The 17,001-nt window shown below is 47.7% G+C and overlaps 1 pseudogene; it reads right to left on the reverse strand.

Annotated features, from left to right (window-relative positions):
• Positions 1–9,752: 9,752 nt before the first annotated feature.
• On the reverse strand, positions 9,753–14,965 carry LOC123087732 (uncharacterized; annotated as a pseudogene).
• Positions 14,966–17,001: the final 2,036 nt, after the last annotated feature.

Below are 17,001 nucleotides of genomic sequence, written 5' to 3' on the forward strand. Positions count from 1 at the left end.
TTCACCCGAGGTAATCTTACGATCATTTCATAATTAAATTACGTTTTGAATTCAAATAGTTACATTCCTATTGATTCACTATGTAAAATTTGACATAAGAAAATAAAAATATAGGTCATAAGACAAGAAGATTTGCAGTTTATGTGTATTTTAGACTATGTTTTTACGTTTGTAATTTTACATAACATAAAATATTTTTTATGGTGATTATATATTTTGTTACAGTCCCTTTTTGCGTCAGAAATAAGACAAAACTTACGGAATGTAAAATTACGGTGCATTGATGGTAAAATAGAGGGGGGGTGAAGAATAACTATTCCTCACACAGGGTGACGAATAGCGCGACCTTATATAACATTTCCCAAATGCTTGATTAACATTTTTAAATACTTTTCAACTTTTTTTAAATGCTTGTTTACTTTTTTATATACATGATCAAAAAATAATTATTTTTTAATAAGTGATCAACATTTTTTGTATATACGTTCAACGTTGGTCAAATGCTTGTTCAACATTTTCCAAATACTTGTACAACATTTTTAGTACTTATTCCATATTTTTAAATACTTGCTCAACATTTTTAAAATACTCATTCAATATTTTCTAATACTTATTCAACATTTTATAAATACTTGTTCAACATTTTTCGAATGTGTTTTGAAGAGTGTTTTTGTAATATTTTTGAATATAAAGAAAAGTACAACAATAAAGCAAAAGGAGAACAATAAACAGAAAGGAAAAAAAGGATGTGGCATGTCGCGCGTGTAGGTCGGCCCATCTCGCTCCCCTTTCAACGAGTCTGAAGGTCGTCTTGCTCAAGGCGAGATATAGGGGTGCCCGTTGATTGGTATATGCAGGGAGCTTTCCGTAGACGGCTACCTGACTGGGCCGGCACATGAAGGAGCTCCCCTGACTTACGGTGCATGTCGTTGGGGCACTAACATGTGGGCCTACCTGTCAGTGGTCGAACGGCACCCTGCATTCCGGTGGGCCAGTTATGGCAGAGGATCCGGATCCGTCGGCACATCAGGCATCATCACGACGAGCAATGCAATCGGAGCGAAAAATTGAAAATCACTAATTAAGGACTACTCCTTTCAAAGATCACTCCCACCTCCTCAAGTTGCGACAAGTGGCGCACTGCATGCACGCTACTTGGCGCGACCTAGGAGTTTTCCCTTTTTTCGTATGTGTATTTATTCAAACCATTTTATCTCTTAAACCGTGCATCTAAATCTCGAATCGTTTTCACCATTGGATTCCTCGCGCCGAGATTTTTAAAACTAGATCCATGTTGATGGATTTTTATGAACTTTTTTTAATAAAACCCGTTTAAAAAACCGGACGAAAAAACCAAACCGGGAGCACGATTTTTTTTCTTTCCGAAGAGGCACGGTTGTGCCTCTCGCGAAAGCACAACTGTCGGGCCCGTGGGACTGGGGATACCCAGGCCCTTCTCCCTGCGGCCCATTGTGTGGCGTCATCAGAAGGCCCGGCGCGGCCCAGCGTCAAGACTTCACGAGCAAGACCCTCGCGTGGGCCCCCGCCTCACGAGGTGAATGGCATCAATGTCTCCTGAGGGCATCACGAGGGGCGTTCTCCTAAGGCTGCCTCCCGAGGCCCCTCGCAGGGCAGATATCTCTAGGCTTGCCACCCTGCCTCGCGCTGCACGTGGGTGTCGCGAGCCATGACGAGTGGAGCTGGAAGGGCGCCAGCAGGCGCAAACCAGGACGATTTCCTCTTTGGTGCAAAGGTTACAAGAACGGCATGCGGGTTCCCAAGGGAATCCTCAAAGGTTGCCATTCCAGTGCTAGAAGACCAAAACCGCGGTCTCGCCAGGACGGAGGTCACTGCCGAGCCCACTAACGCGCCATGCCTAGAAGCTTTGCAGGCGAAGACCACTTTTAGTCAGGATAGGATGTACTCTTGTTCCCTTTCAAAATTGGCTGTTGTGGCATCCCTTCATGCCTAGAGTCTTCAGAGGAAGAGGACCAAGGCCAGTATAAGTATAGGCTACTCTCCACCATAGAGAGGGGTCGAATCCTGGGGATCCCTAGAGCCATATGAGCCTCCGGATCGAGTTCATCCACCCTCTCTTGTACTGGCTCATATTCATCGTCCTCGTGAGGAAATCCATCACAAAACAGGAGTAGGGTCTTAAACCGCAAGGTAGCCCGAACCTGGGTAAATCATCGCGTTCCTCCCTTCTTCCCTCCCGCTCGAGCATGATGGAGCATCATCGTGAGGCAGTGAGCAGCAGTCGTAGCTTAGTGGAACCCTTCACGCACATCCCAATGTTTGAACCTTATCTTGCGTCCCTAGAGCCCCGATTCTGACATTTGGCGCGCCAGGTAGGGTGTGTCGGAGTTCTTCCGCTTCGTTTCGTTCCCGCTCTATCGTCTCCATGGCTGACGCTCGTCGTGTTCGTGCCTAGCGCCGCGCGGCTCGTGTCACCCAGACAGAGCCGGCGGGCCACAGCGGCCGTTGCCTCTCCTTGTCGCTGCGGCCAACGTTGCCATTGATCCGGCCGCTCATGAGCAGCAGGACTCTTCCCTGCCGCACCGCCACACCTTCTCTCTCTCCGGCCATGGCTTCATCTTCTCATGCTTGCCGCGGGCCAATAAACGCGCACGTTGCACTACTCATGGCGCGCGGACTACTACGCTACCACCCCGCCAATGAAGGCTACGACGCCTGGCTTGGCCGCACCACCGAGCTCGTCAACACCGTAGGCGAGGCCCCAACGCCCTCCCACTCGCTCCATCCTCCACCGTCCCGCGTAGGTGACGTGGCGCATGGCGCGCCTCCGCCTCCTCCCCAGTGCGGCGACAATGCCGATCCCGACACGAGGCACAGCCACCAACCCGCCATGTGGAGTGCCGGCGCCGGCTCGGGACGAGGCCAAATGCCAGATTGTGCACCAACCGCCGCACGACACGTGTGTGCTTCCCGCGCCATCGCGCCAGCACCAAGACCGGGTCGTCCAAGAAGTTGCCGTGCACGAGCGTCAGGACCGTGCCGCTCCCGCACGAGGCGCGCCCGTGAGCGCCCCGGCTGCCGCGCTTTCACCCGTGAGTTGTGTCGGCTGGTATGGCCGGTCAAGTTCAAGCTAGAGCTGCCCCGCTGTACGACGGCATCCCCAACCCCATGGAGTTCCTCCAACTCTACGCGCTGAGCATCGAGGCGGCGAACGGCGACGACAAAGTCATGGCAAATTGGTTCCCCGTGGCCCTCAAGGACTGCGCGCGCTCTTGGCTCATGAACCTCCCTGAGGGGTCGATCTCCTCGTGGGATGAGCTCCACGAGCGGTTCATCGTCAACTTCTAAGGCACTCGCAACCACGCCCTCACCATCAACGACCTGCGGCGCATGAAGCAGCGCCCCGGCGAGACCCTCTGCAAGTACATTCAGTGCTTCACCCAAGTCTGCCTCAAGATCCCGATGGCCTCGGACGAAGCCATCATCTCGTCGTTCATCGACGGTGTCACGGACGTCAGGATGAGCGAGAAGCTCGCCATCAATGATGACATGTGCACGGCGCTGGAGTTGTTCTGTTCAACCTAGCTGACAAGTGCGCCGGGGCGGACGAGGGCCGCCTCTCCCTCCTCAGCCACCCGTACGTCGAGCCCGAGGACAAGAAGGCCAAGGCCAAGGAATGAAGTGAAGCGCAAGAGCCCCGCCATGCTGGCAGCGGGGCCAGAGCTGAAGCGCGGTCGCGACCACAATAAGCCCACCAGAGAGAAGTTATGGGATAACTGGAGGACTGAGGTGAAATAAAAATGTGATATTTATCAAGTTAATGGAGTGACCCTTCCCCCCTTATAAATTCCAATTCCAACCCCCCCCCCTCTGAATTTCAAGGTGGTTTCCACTTTGTCCTAATTACCGATCAAAACAGCCCACGTCAGTTCATAAGTCACCAATGGTAAAAATTGTGCGTACTTATAGCATTACTCGAGGTAAAATATAGGTAAGAGCATGTATGTTTGTTTGCAGTTTACCCATGTAAGTCAATTGTTGTAGGTTTAGCATTTTTAGCCTAGAGTAATTCTATACATATGGGGTTATTTCTATGGAGGGAAGTTTACGAAAGTACATGCCATTTGTTCCATTAATCTCCTTGGGTTTCACTATAGGGCACATCTCCTCTTTTTTTCAAGGATAAACCATGAAGAGATGCATGGGTAACGTAAAAGAAGAGCTAATATGGCTGATGCAAAGCCTTTTGGCATACAACGATAAACCAAGAGGTCAGCAACCACACCATTGCGATAACAAATGACACACCCCTCGCCTTTCCGGAACACAAGACATGAATGGGATGATCTTCCTCGAAAATTTCTTCATGCTTCTCATTGTTGTCATTCAGCAAAATATCCACATTATGAAGGAAAAGGTCATCAACCCCATCTTGCAAATCATAGTCACTCTCATAAAAGTCAGAGCCGGTCTCATCCTCTCCCCCTGCTTCCCCTGTCTCACTTGCATTTGCACCATTGATGCAGATGTTCCTTCTCCAAACTAACAAGACATTTACACTTTTGTACGAGTCACAACATTTGGTGGTGGTGGGAATCCATTAAGTATAACATAATCATACAATGTCCTAACTTTATTTTTCTCATGCACCAGGACTTCCAAAGTCTTGACTTCTTTTCTTGCATTTGATCGTTGCAACAATGAATTCATCATTGTCCGCATAGATGAGACCATCCACAATATCCATTCTTGGCAAGCACTAGTACACTTTCATAAATGGATTTGCAAGCCTAGGTAGGCAACTCTACTGTCCCCATTGGCCATGTCTCATCGTGAATAAAGGCAAACACATCATGTGTGCAACCATATATGATCTATTCTCACCCATTCATATGTATATGTCATTGTGCTCAAACTCATTTGAGAACAGAACAACCGAGTTTCTTTTCCAGAAGTCATTGCATAAAGTGTACGGTGCACATAAAAATTAAATCTCATCACCTAAATTGAATGTATGCAATTTATATGTTGAACATGTATTGAAAATAACTACAATAGGACCTAATTTATATGTTGAACACATGCCTTGACATATGCAGTGACCATATTTATAACTGAAAATGTACTAGACATGTGTACTGAACACATACTCTGCACACCTACCGAAGATATTGCTATATCTAGACATATTTCATACTTACGGTGCTAGATACATCTGTTTGAGCGTAAATTAATATGGGTGGGAGGAAATAAATTGCAGCAGTATTAACATGGATAAATGTGTTGCATTCGTTCCTCCCGATAACTACTACAGATCCTCACAAATAACACCTATTTTTGTTTGTAGCATTGATCACCAGTGCCTCTAAAACATAACCATTCATCCTTTTTTTCCTTGTTTTTTTAGCACATGCCTAATTGTTTAATACACATTCTTCATTGTTTATACGTCAGGAATATTTTTTTATACCCATTGAACATTTTTAAAATACAAGATTGACATTTTTTCCAAACATATATTTTGATGCTAATTTATTTATACACATTATACATTTTTTGCATACATATAAACAAATTTATACACTTTTAACATTTTCTAAATACATTATTTACATTTTTTAAAATACATGTTTTGAACCTTTTTTGAGGACGTGTTATTTGTTTCATCAAAGTCACGTTGAACATTCATTTTCATGATAGAAAACATTGTTTTAAACTATGTGAATATATTTTTACATTGTATAATATTTTTTCCAAATGTCAATTTTTTTTAAAGACGTGAACATTTTATAAATGTACGTGCATTTTTTAGAATGTTTGGAAACTTTTTTCTGAACTACAAGAAATATCTTTTACATTTTATAAAAATATAATGTTATGGTATCAAGAGTTTTTTTTAAATTACACAAATATAATTTTATGCTGTTTTATTTTTTATAAAGTTAGGTAAATATAAGCTTTGAATTGTATCTACTATTAAATTTTCTTCAAAAATATGACAAAAAGAAAAACCAAATAAAAATACAAAGGAAATCAATCTAACCTGCAAGAAGCTAATTGGGCTAGCACAACTGGTCGCTCTCTGTAGGCGAGTGCGGTTGATCGAGTTGTGGGTTTGTGCCTATCGAAAGCCTGTCCCGTAGATTCGCCGTTGAATTACACACATACATAGGTGATTCATCTGGTCCATTGATGACGGCGGATCTCGACGGCGTGACGCAGTGGAGACTCAGCGACTGATGAGCGGAGATGGACTCGCGCAGGAGGGTGACACTGTCTGGCGTCGTGGTGGCGTCAGCGGCAGCTAGACCGGACAAGGTTGATGCAGCAGTACAACTCTGAAAATGAATTGGTAGTGGGTGGCTGCGGCGGCCTCATACCCGGCAGGCGTCCTGGTTGAGAAGCACGCCGGAGTGGTAGGTGCCCATACCCGGCAGGCGTCCTGGTTGGGACCTCAAGTCTTAGATGTTAGGTTTGGCTGCGAGGTCTGTTTGGTATTAGGCCCAGACTTTCAGTGCCCCTACATCAACTGGATAGGGATAGCGACAGATGTTGCTTAGTTGGTGGCTTTAGGCTTATTGTTGTATGACTCTGTAAGGTCTTGTGTCAATAATTAATAAAATGGCCGTATGCATCGTCCAGATGCAGAAGCGGGAGGTCGTCCTTCGTTTCTGAAAAAACACGAGCAATAGTCAGCATATTCTCAAAAAAAAAAACATTAGAAAGCATTAGTCGTCTGGTAAAAGGCAACTGATAGCAGAACGCTAGGTTTGCACAAAGAAAAATCAGCCAAAAAGTAGGCATGCAATCAAGATCGAAGAATTTCTTGAGCTTCACACCAACGCCTTTTTAAGTTTTGTCAAAACTTAATGTCTACGTGACTTATACTATAATTTGTACGATATAAATAAGACATGTGTTATCATGAAGGAAAAAGGAGTTTACTGCCACGACAGCCGGCTTTGCTGTTGCACACATACGCACACGTACGTTATCCAGCAGAGAGAGCCTCCATTTGTAGCCAGCAGAGGGACGGATCGATGGTTGCGATGCATGTACAGCCGCACCGCACTTTGCATGGCAACATCGATCTCGCCTTTACATGTGCTACAGCTTTGTTGATGGTGCCAATGGTTCTGTTTGGATTCATAGGTCAGAATTAGTTTGGATTAGTTTGGACTTAACTAACCTAAAAATATTCAAATAAAAGGATTAGTTTGTGTTAGATGCATCTAACCTATCAAAAAAACCAACTCATCCAAAAGATGTTTATTTGGGTTAGTTTTTCTGGGAACCATTAAAAAACACATTTTTCTCTCGCTCTTCCTTCAGCAAATCCCTTCCCACTTCCTCAAGTTCTCGCCCTCTCCCTCCCTCCCTCTCACACCGCCCATGAAGGCGCCTCGCTGTATCCGCGCTCCATCTAACCCTGTCATTTAAACACCTCTTTAGTTAGAATTAATTTAGGATTAGTTTAGAATTAAAATCTAACACTAACCTCTAACTGAGTTAGAGCATCCAAACAGAGCCAATGCCATGCGTTCTCTAGCCAAGATCTCGATTGTATGCCCAAGAAAAGGCATAACTAAAAGTGACGGCTTGGTTGCACTTGCAAGCTGCAAGCCTGGCTACTACTGGTACGTATCTTGTAACAGTAGCTTTTTACAGAACGTACACGTGCCTAGTTAGCTCTACAGGTCTGGATTAAATTTAATTTTTGGAAGAAAACAGTGCAGGATGAAACTGTGTGAAACCTGAAAAAACATGGGGAGCCGGGGGGTACATACGGCATCGTAAAGCATGGTCCAAGTAGGATGGAGAGATAGGGATAGAGAGGTGCGTGTGTACGTGTTGCAGGCACTATGTCCGGTATGAACAAGCAGTTTGAGTTTTTCCTAGCATGCATTTCTCCTGGTTTCACACGGGAGGGAGGGAGCAGAGTGTGAAGGCGGCACTACTTGCAAACACTTTCGTATGATATGATCGATAGTGCCTTTGCCTCGTGGTCGAGAGCTGTGCATGCCGCTTCTCGCCGGGCACGACCACCACGCGTTACGGGCCGCACACAAGAGAGTCAAGAGTGCCAAGATGAATACTCCATCATTGTTGACGTGGACATGTGTCTAGTGGACACATCGATGGAGCAGTTCCTTCTCCACGTATTTCTTTCACTTGCCCGTTGCCGTAGGTAGTTGAAAAGGCCTAGGATCTACGACGCCCGACCTCAAACCGCCCGCAACCGTTAGGATTTTACAGTCCGGATGTTTTTTGCTATCAAACGTGGATCTGTATCGGTCCGCTGACCGGTTCATACGTGATTATTTTCCCTAAATCGAAAACAAACTGTGGAGGCTTTGCGGGCGTCCAAACCATTGTCACGCCCGTTTCTGATCGCTCTGACCCACCTAAAAACCTTCCCCGCCTCTCCCGCGCTTTCAATTCAATGCTTGCACTGCTTGCCGGGGCGCGTTCATGCGGCCCAGAGCATGCACCTGCCGGCATTGATGTCAAGCGACCAGATCGGACGGGAGGGTGGCGCTAACGGACGCAACCCCCCGAGTGTCGCCGCTTCAATGCAGACACCGTGTCACAAGAAACCAACTCCTGTCGCCGCATTGAAGCAAGCTGACCGGCCCTTCGCATTGTCTAGTCGCAACTATTTAAGCCGTGTGCCTACGATGCACACATCCACACTGCATCGTCTCTTAGCCCCTCGTCCTCGTCCCGCTTCTTCATCTCCAGCGATGCCGAAGTTTTGGTTCTCCGCGCCGGTAGGCGAAGGCGGCGGAAATTCTTTGTCGGGCGGATCATGGGGCTGCCGCCCTCGCCCGTTGGGCCCCTCAGCATCCACGGGGACGACTCCTCCGACAAGAAGATCGTCATCTCCTACGGCGACGAGGAGGATCAGGTGCTGCCGCAGGAACACCAGCCGCAGCAGACCGCACCTTCTCGCGGTGGCGGCTCTGACAGACGAGGAATTCGTCTGATAGATGGAGCTCATGATGGAGCGATCACTCCGTCAGATGGGCCCGGCGCCACTCTCGCCTCCGTCCATTATATTATGCCACATATTAAAAAAATTGACTACACAATAATTAAATACAATATATAATATTTATTTTCAGTTTTAGATTATTAATCTAGCTATGCAAGTTTCATACAATCAAGTCACTGAAATACATTGCAATCGATTCCGGGAGCAACGCGTGGGGGTTTTCTCTATATAATCAACAAAAGTGTCAAGACACACACATACACACGAGCAACGAGCAGCATCAGACGTCTGGCCGGACGGGACCAGAAAGCAGCGGGCTCATCAACCCCGGCCGACCATGCACCAGCGGCTGCTCCGGCAATGCCGTCAGTGCCCACATCACATTGGCTGTGTGGGACACCTCGTGGGATCGATCCGGTGACTGTAGCGCCGTCGCTGCCACCAGTTAAACAAACCAGACCAGATCTGCTCTGGTGTCCCCATGCCCAAATGCATGCTCCACATACTAGCAAACATCTCACACCTGCGACTACTCAAGCAGCCACAGTTTCTCTTGTCGCTGCACACCTTCGGTTATTATTAGGCGAAAAACTTTGCAGTTTGCGCTATAATGAACTGTTCTTCTCTACAGTCTGAAAAGATCAACTCAGATTTGGTAGTATCTTCAGACTTCAGTGTCAGAGAGAGAGAGAGAGGGCAGGTAAACAGTGCCTGGATCTGAATGATTGTTCAGGATGGCATCCAAGGAGAAGACAGCAAGTAACACAAAAGCAAAAGGTTGAGAGCAATCGATTTCATTCCAATCCTGATGCACCATGAAACCATACATTCATTCCTCATAATCGTAGAATGTTGCACCCAAGGCCAGCAAAGGTTAGATAGATCTACAACTGCTACTACAAAACTACAAAAGCAACTCCTAATTCAATTCAATTAGCATCAACAACAGCATCAGACATCTCTCGCCTTGCACACACACACGAGCAGAGCAACCCAAGCCAAGCACCCACTCAAGAATCCTTCCTACATGAGCAAGCCAAGCCAAGCACCCACCAAAGAATCTCCCCAGTCCAGATGCCACAACCAATCGTCAGGAACTGTACAGAGACCACAGACGGCTGGCTGGATCGCCTAGTCGAAGCTCGAGGACCGGCTCCAGTACCCGCCGTCCGCCGAGGTGTCGGCGGTCCGCTCCGTGCTGCACCGCGACAGCGTGTCCTCCTCCTCATCCACGCCCAGCAGCGCCAGGTTCAGATGGGACTGCATGTTTGAGCGCGGGGTCATCGCCTCCTCGTCCGACACGTCCGAGCCTGCGCACATCTGCGACCTCGCCCATTGGACTGTCTCATCGTCCCCCTCCAGCAGCTTCAGCACCTGGGTTCGCGTGGACAAAGTTTAGCCAAGTCAGATATCTGGGGCAGCATGGTTTTCATGAGATATTGGTAGTGTTTTATATGCGTTCTTACTAGCGGCATTTCAGGTCTGGAATCAGAAGACGTCCTCGTGCACAGCGAGGCGGCGAGCGTCATCCTCTCCATCTCGTCACAGTCATAGTCGTTGCCCAGAGCCGAATCCACCAGCTGCTTGATCTCCCCACTTGAAAGTAGTGGCCTTGCCTGAAATGAAAGCAAGTGCGAAAAATTAGGAAAAGGGAAAGCAGATCTCACTTGTGCACCGCAAGAGTGAGTATGAAGTCAACAAAGAGAAACAGAGCAAGTGCAGCAACAGCCTAGTGCCATTTTTATATATGTATGTGCAGCTACTATCTTGTTCTCAGAGCATGTTACTGTTCCGATGAACCAGCTAGGCGTATAAATCGAGTGAGGGGGTACTCTACTCACCCATCCAACCAGGCTTTCCTGGCCCTTCGCACATCCTGTTATAATGGGTTTTCTCCCTGAAATTATCTCCAGCAGCACAACCCCAAATGCATACACATCGATTTTCTTGTTCACCTTCCCGTGCGAAAAATATTCAGGTGCCATGTACCTGTCGCAGCAGTGATTTGTTTAGACACTTCACATTTCATAAAACATAAAAGTGGCAACAAACATATATAGCTCAGAGATGATACTCACCCAAAAGTTCCTGTGATGTCAGTGCATGTTAGGTGAGGGGTTGAAGCTGAAACTTTCTTTGCCAACCCAAAATCACACAGCTGAAATTTTAAAAACAGAGACGATGTCACGACCAGAGCAGAATTTGACAAGTTACAGGCTAACCACAATTCATCCATCACTGCTTACGCATTAAGGCACTTGCATATATAATATATATTTTAAAAGTAGTTACTGCAGAAAAGAGAAAAGCAGAGTATTTTCTCTTGGTACTTGCAAACAGATCTCTGAATATTTATACCTGGGCCTCAAAATCCTCTGAGAGGAGGATGTTTGCAGATTTAACATCTCCGTGAATCACAGACTCGGTGACACCACCATGATGCAAAAATTCAAGCGCCTTTGCAATGTGAATTGCTATCTTATTTCTCTTTTCCCAGCTAAGGCTATGCTCACACTTGCCTGAAGAACAGTTACAGAATATTAGTCCACTTAAAAAGAGGGTTGGGGATGGGATAGGTCGCGTATTTCATCATGATGCTTACCATGAAGCGCTTTGTCTAAGCTTCCCTGGTGCATGTAATCGTACACCAACACAAGGAAGTAGTTATCAAAGCTGAATCCCCTTAGTGAGACAATATTCTCATTTTGCAAGCTGGTTACAGTCTCAATTTCCGTAATAAACTCCTGAAGTGCATCAACTGAAGGTTTCAGAATCTTTGCAGCATACAAGGTGCCATCATTTAATTGTGCCTTGTAAACGTGGCTAGTTCCTCCCTTCCCAATCAACATATCTGCAAAAGAAGATTAGCTTTTAGTTTCGCAGAAAACATATCTGTATTAGTGAAAGAAAATCGGGTTCCAGTTTTGCTAAAACAAACGTATATAATAGAGCAATGTAGATGCCAAATAGAATTACCTGGTGAGAAGTTTGATGTAGCAAGTTTCAGCTCCTCATAACTAAACAGCCTACATACTGAAGAATACTCTTCTTGAAGAGATCCCAGTTCACTGGGAGGCCATGCCACATCATACAAAGAGAAAGAAAATATAGATTCTGGCTCAGCAGTGGAAGTGGAATCACATTCTGAATCACCACGCAACCTCGGACTTGTATCAGATTTCAAGGATTTGTTGTCCGGGTGCACAGAACTGTAACGGCTTGGGAGCCTCATCGCCCATTGAACCATGGACACTTTGGCCCACTCAAAAGATGAGGTTCTTTCATGGTGGAAGATTCTCCTTCGCAGGCGGCAGCGGTCAGACCTTCCTTCGATCAGCCTTCTCAGAGACATTGGAGAACTAGTAGGGGTTTCCTTTTGCAAATCCTCAGGTTCTGTAGATACTGCGGAAGAAGAACGTTCGGTGGCACCCATGGAAACCGAGCCATCTCTCTTATCAGCAGATGTTTCAAAGCTCAATGGAATATCACTGGAGAAACTACTGCTCCGCCTGATGGCCCTAAACACACTTCTTACACCAACAGAGCGCTTGGATCCCCCAGAACTCCCACCTGAATGTCCACCATTCTTTGACAGCCGGCAGAACAGATCCCCATCATCTTTGTGGCCTGAACTCGAACGCTTAGAATCATTGCTGCTCCTGCCTGAATTTCCATTCCTCGGGGGCAATAAGCAAAACAGATCGCCATCCCCTTCGGCTGGTGGCTCAGTCGAGTCAATTTCTTGCCGACTCGAAGTACTTGCAACTGAATGGTCACTCCTTTCCGGCAACACACAGTACAGCACACTGGCACCCTCGCCTGGTAGATCGGCGACCACATCTTTCTGGTCCATTGTTGACTCTTTGTTCCTGTCAGAAGGATCTGCTTCAGTCTGAACCTGTTCCGCCGTGGACATCTCAGCAGGTTTCACACTCGATGGCTGATGTTCTTCCTCTGGCTGACTGCCCTTTGCACCAACATCATGCTGTTCTTCGTCGGCGGCGTCGCCATCTTTGCTCGGTTCATCACAAGGCAACTCGCTCTCTTCTTTACCCTGCTGACTGGCACCGAACGGCAGCACACAGTACATCTCATCATCACCACAGCCAGGAACATCCGCCGACACCTTGCCGGAGTGAGCATTCGATTCTCTACGGTAGACGATCTTGCCGCCATTGACGGCGAGCACCGCGCACTTTGCCGGCAGCTTCTTCGCGCAGTACTTGGCAACCGACAGCGAGGACCTGGCAAATGAATCCGAAGCAAAAGTTCAACGACAGTGGGTGGTAATGATTGGGTGGAAAAAGTTGAGGAACTCGATAGTGGCAAGCACCGAGGATCCAATGCTTCCGTGATGGTGGGGGACTTACCCGATGGTGCGCTTCCTCTTGGTGATGCCCAGGACAAGCTTGGAGGCCCCGAACAGGGTGGCCTCGCGAACCAGCGCCTTGCGGACCGACGAGCCCTTGCAAATCTTCACCTTCAGATTGATCTGTTCATCACATCGCACAAGGGGAAGTTCGTTACCACGCTGAAGTTGAGCAACTGGTACTAGATGGCAAATTCACCAGCAGATCAGTGTGGTAACCGCTTTAGAACGGAACAGGGGCAAAAATTCTCCAGCAGTTTGCTATGGGGGGACAAATCGGCAGGATTTTTATTTTTACAGAAGGAAATCCATGAGAATGAGGAGTAAAAAAAAGAATCTTTGCAGCATGGGTCAAGACGATCTGATTAGAATACACCGCGATTACGCACGCTGGATGGATGCTACTGCTAGTCGATAATAGATCCAAAAATGGTGGAGGAAGAACAGCCCCCGGAAATCCAACTTGGCATGGAGAGGAGATTTCTGTGGAGAATCTATTGTTGAAGCCAAGAAATCAGCCGAGAAGATAGCATTTTGGGTGGCACAGCACCCGGAAGAATCGCCGAAGAAGAAAAGTTGTTAAAATCCAAACCTCCGAGCCGCGCCCACAGGAAATTATACTACTGCTCCAAGAGATGGAGCAATTAATGGCGGGCGAAGAATAAAGGGGGAAGGCCGGAAGGGGGTTCACATGCTTGGTTGCTGGCCAATGGCGACCAACTCCCATCCATCCAACTCCTTTTACAGCGCACGCGGCAAGCAACGGTTGAAAAGGGAGGGGGCTGACCCGCTTGAGATTGCAGAATCCCTCGTAGACGGCGAGCATGCCGTCGAAGTCCACGGCGGCGGCGGCCTCGGCCGCGGAGGCGAGCACGACGTGGACGGCCACGACCCGGTCCCCGGCGGCGACGGCATTGACGAAGGCCCACGTGAGCAGCGCCCGGCTCTCGGCGTCCGCCCGCACGCCCACCACCACCGTGCCCCCCTCGCCGGCGCCGGAGGGGCGCGCCGCCTCCTCCTCCTCCTCCCCCGGCCCGCCGGCGCTCAAGTCCATGGCCTCCTCCTCCGCCGCCGCCCTCTGCTGCTGCTGCTGCTCCTTGGTGGACACCTTCATGTCGAGCGTAGCGTGGCCTATCCGGTCAGGCGCACGCCTCCATGGATGCCCGAGCCGTCGCCGCCTGCCGCCTCGGTCGCCGGGGAGGCTCTGTGCGTGCCGTTGGCAGGTTCCTCCCTCCCTCTCCTTCTCGGCAACCGTCTCCTCCCTCTCGCTGTGGCCTCGCTTGCCGTGCCTCTTTGTTCCGTTGCTCGGTGGCCACTGCGGTGCGGCCCTTGTCTCTCTCTCTCTCCGAAACTGCTTCACAGACGACTCTTCTCGCACGACCTCCGAACGATGCTGCCTCCCCAACTGCGCTCCTGCATGCACTCTTGCTGCTTGCGCTGCCACGTACGAATCGTGCGGGCATCGGCCGCGCATTCGTCGTGTGTATAGCAGCGCTGCTCTCTCTCTCTCTCCTCCGGGGGCGGGGGCGGGGGCGGGCGGTCGTGTTGGTTCGTGCAAGCTCTCGTCTCGTGGCGTGGGCGTGGCCGTGTGGGTTGGTTTGGTTTGGGCTCTGCTTTCTGGTTTCTCTCTCCCACCCCACCATTTGTTTAGTACTAGCCGTCTGGCAACTGCCGCTCTTTTTATTTCCCTTTTCTTGCCGAATATACCCATTTTTCCTTCACTGCTTTTCTTTTCTTTTTTAGATCAAGTGCCGCTTTTCTTTCGAGGCACATAAATCTTTCTTTAGGGACCAGAATGTCGATTTTCTTGGATAGTCTTTTTGCCGACTGATTTTTATTCACACTACTTTCTGCAGATATATGGGGTACCTAGAACTCATTTAGATGAGATATAATTTGGTCTCATTCACTTTGAAAACAAGAACGGATACAACCCACATCAACACACACGCATTTTATAGCAATACATCCAATGGCTATAAAAGGTGAATGAGACCAAATTATATCTCGTCTAGATGAGTTCTAGCAAAATTGTAAGGTAAATGTGCGGACCCTCTCCTTTTGGCCAACCGCTTTTTTACTCGCATCGCACAGGTAAAAAAGAGATGCTTCATGCCGGTCTGTACAGCATAGGTACGCCGGAATAACTTTGTTCGCTGTCAACTTTTTTGCTTCGCTTTGCGCGTGTGTATTTGTAGGGTGCCTCTTGGGCTGTAGTCTGTATAGAACAAGGCTGTACTAGCAATAGCATGCATCGCTGGCAAATAGTGGCACGTGATTAGGATTATCATTTTTACCAAAGCGGAAAAGCCCGCGCTTTTGATTTGGTCATCATCATCTGTGACCGGCTGCGGAGTAGTATACTACGTACAGTAGGCTGTCTTGTGCTGTGGCCTCCATTATTACTGCCCCTCTTCTTTTTCCCTTCGAGGAGGCCACCTTACTGCGGCTGCTCCGTAGAGTGAATCAAGACTTGGCCAGCTCATTGATTACATCGCTGTCTGAAAAATCTCAGAGAAGCCATCGGCACATTCACGCCACGCATGCGTGTGTGGATAAACAATATTACAAGGGATTTCCTTCTCGGCTTTTTTTGTTGTGGTTTATGTATTCATTTTTTCCTGGATCAAGTTGCCCATGATGCATGCGCTGCCTGATTCGGCAGCCGGCAATAATAATAACTCCAGTGCCAAACAGTGTGGACGAGCACACCAAACTAAGCTCTGCCAGTTGCCATTACTCCACCCGGCGCATAGGTCAGATCAGATGCAGATTCATTCCGGGAGATTAACAACACTTTTTAGGCTAGTCATAGTGGTAGTAACATAGTGGTAGTAACTTAGGTACTAACATAGCGCACCTCGAGAATCTTTTACTTATATGGCAAGTAGTTAATGAGAAGTAGTAACATAATCTCTCCATTCCATAATGTAGTGCTTCTCTATCCTCGTGCTTCAACTTTGACCGTAAATTTAACTATCAAGACCGATTGCAGCGGGAGCAAAAATTATATCAGGGAATTCATATCCGAAAGAAGTTTTTAATTATATATTTTTTCTCCCGCCGCAGTTGGTCTCGTTGGTTAAATTTATGGTTAAAGTTGAACCTCGGAAAACGCGGACGCACTATATTTTAAAATAAAGGGAGTATTAAATAAGACCATATATGACACTAGTACTATGTTACTTTGCACTATAAAGGTAGTAACTTAGACTAGCGTCATGCATATGACACTAGTCTAAGTTACTCCCCGCTATGACCAGCCTTAGCAGGCCAGATCCGGAGAGGCTCTCTCAATGATGCCTACAGTAACCGAAGGGGTTGAGAATTCAGAGGGAGGAATTCCCTAAAAAGGGTAAAAATCATAGGGGAAAAAGCGGTCGTATCTGGTCTTCGCCGGGTCGTTAGCTTGTGTTTATTACTCTGCTCCATTAATTTAATGGATGTTGTGGTGTGGTGTCTGTTCTGCTGGGAACTCTACTGGGCGCCAAGGTCACGCCGTCACACTCCCTGCCCCCTGCTGCCCGCCTAGCTAGCCACCCGTTCACCTCCTGCACGCAAATGCACCGCACCGCAACCGCTTTCTTTTCATTTCTTTTACGATGGAAAACACAGCAATCTTGGCAATTTTCTTACTATTTAAATCTTATACTTTATT

The sequence above is a fragment of the Triticum aestivum genome, chromosome 4A, assembly GCF_018294505.1.
Source record: "Triticum aestivum cultivar Chinese Spring chromosome 4A, IWGSC CS RefSeq v2.1, whole genome shotgun sequence".
NCBI classification, from domain to species: domain Eukaryota; kingdom Viridiplantae; phylum Streptophyta; class Magnoliopsida; order Poales; family Poaceae; genus Triticum; species Triticum aestivum.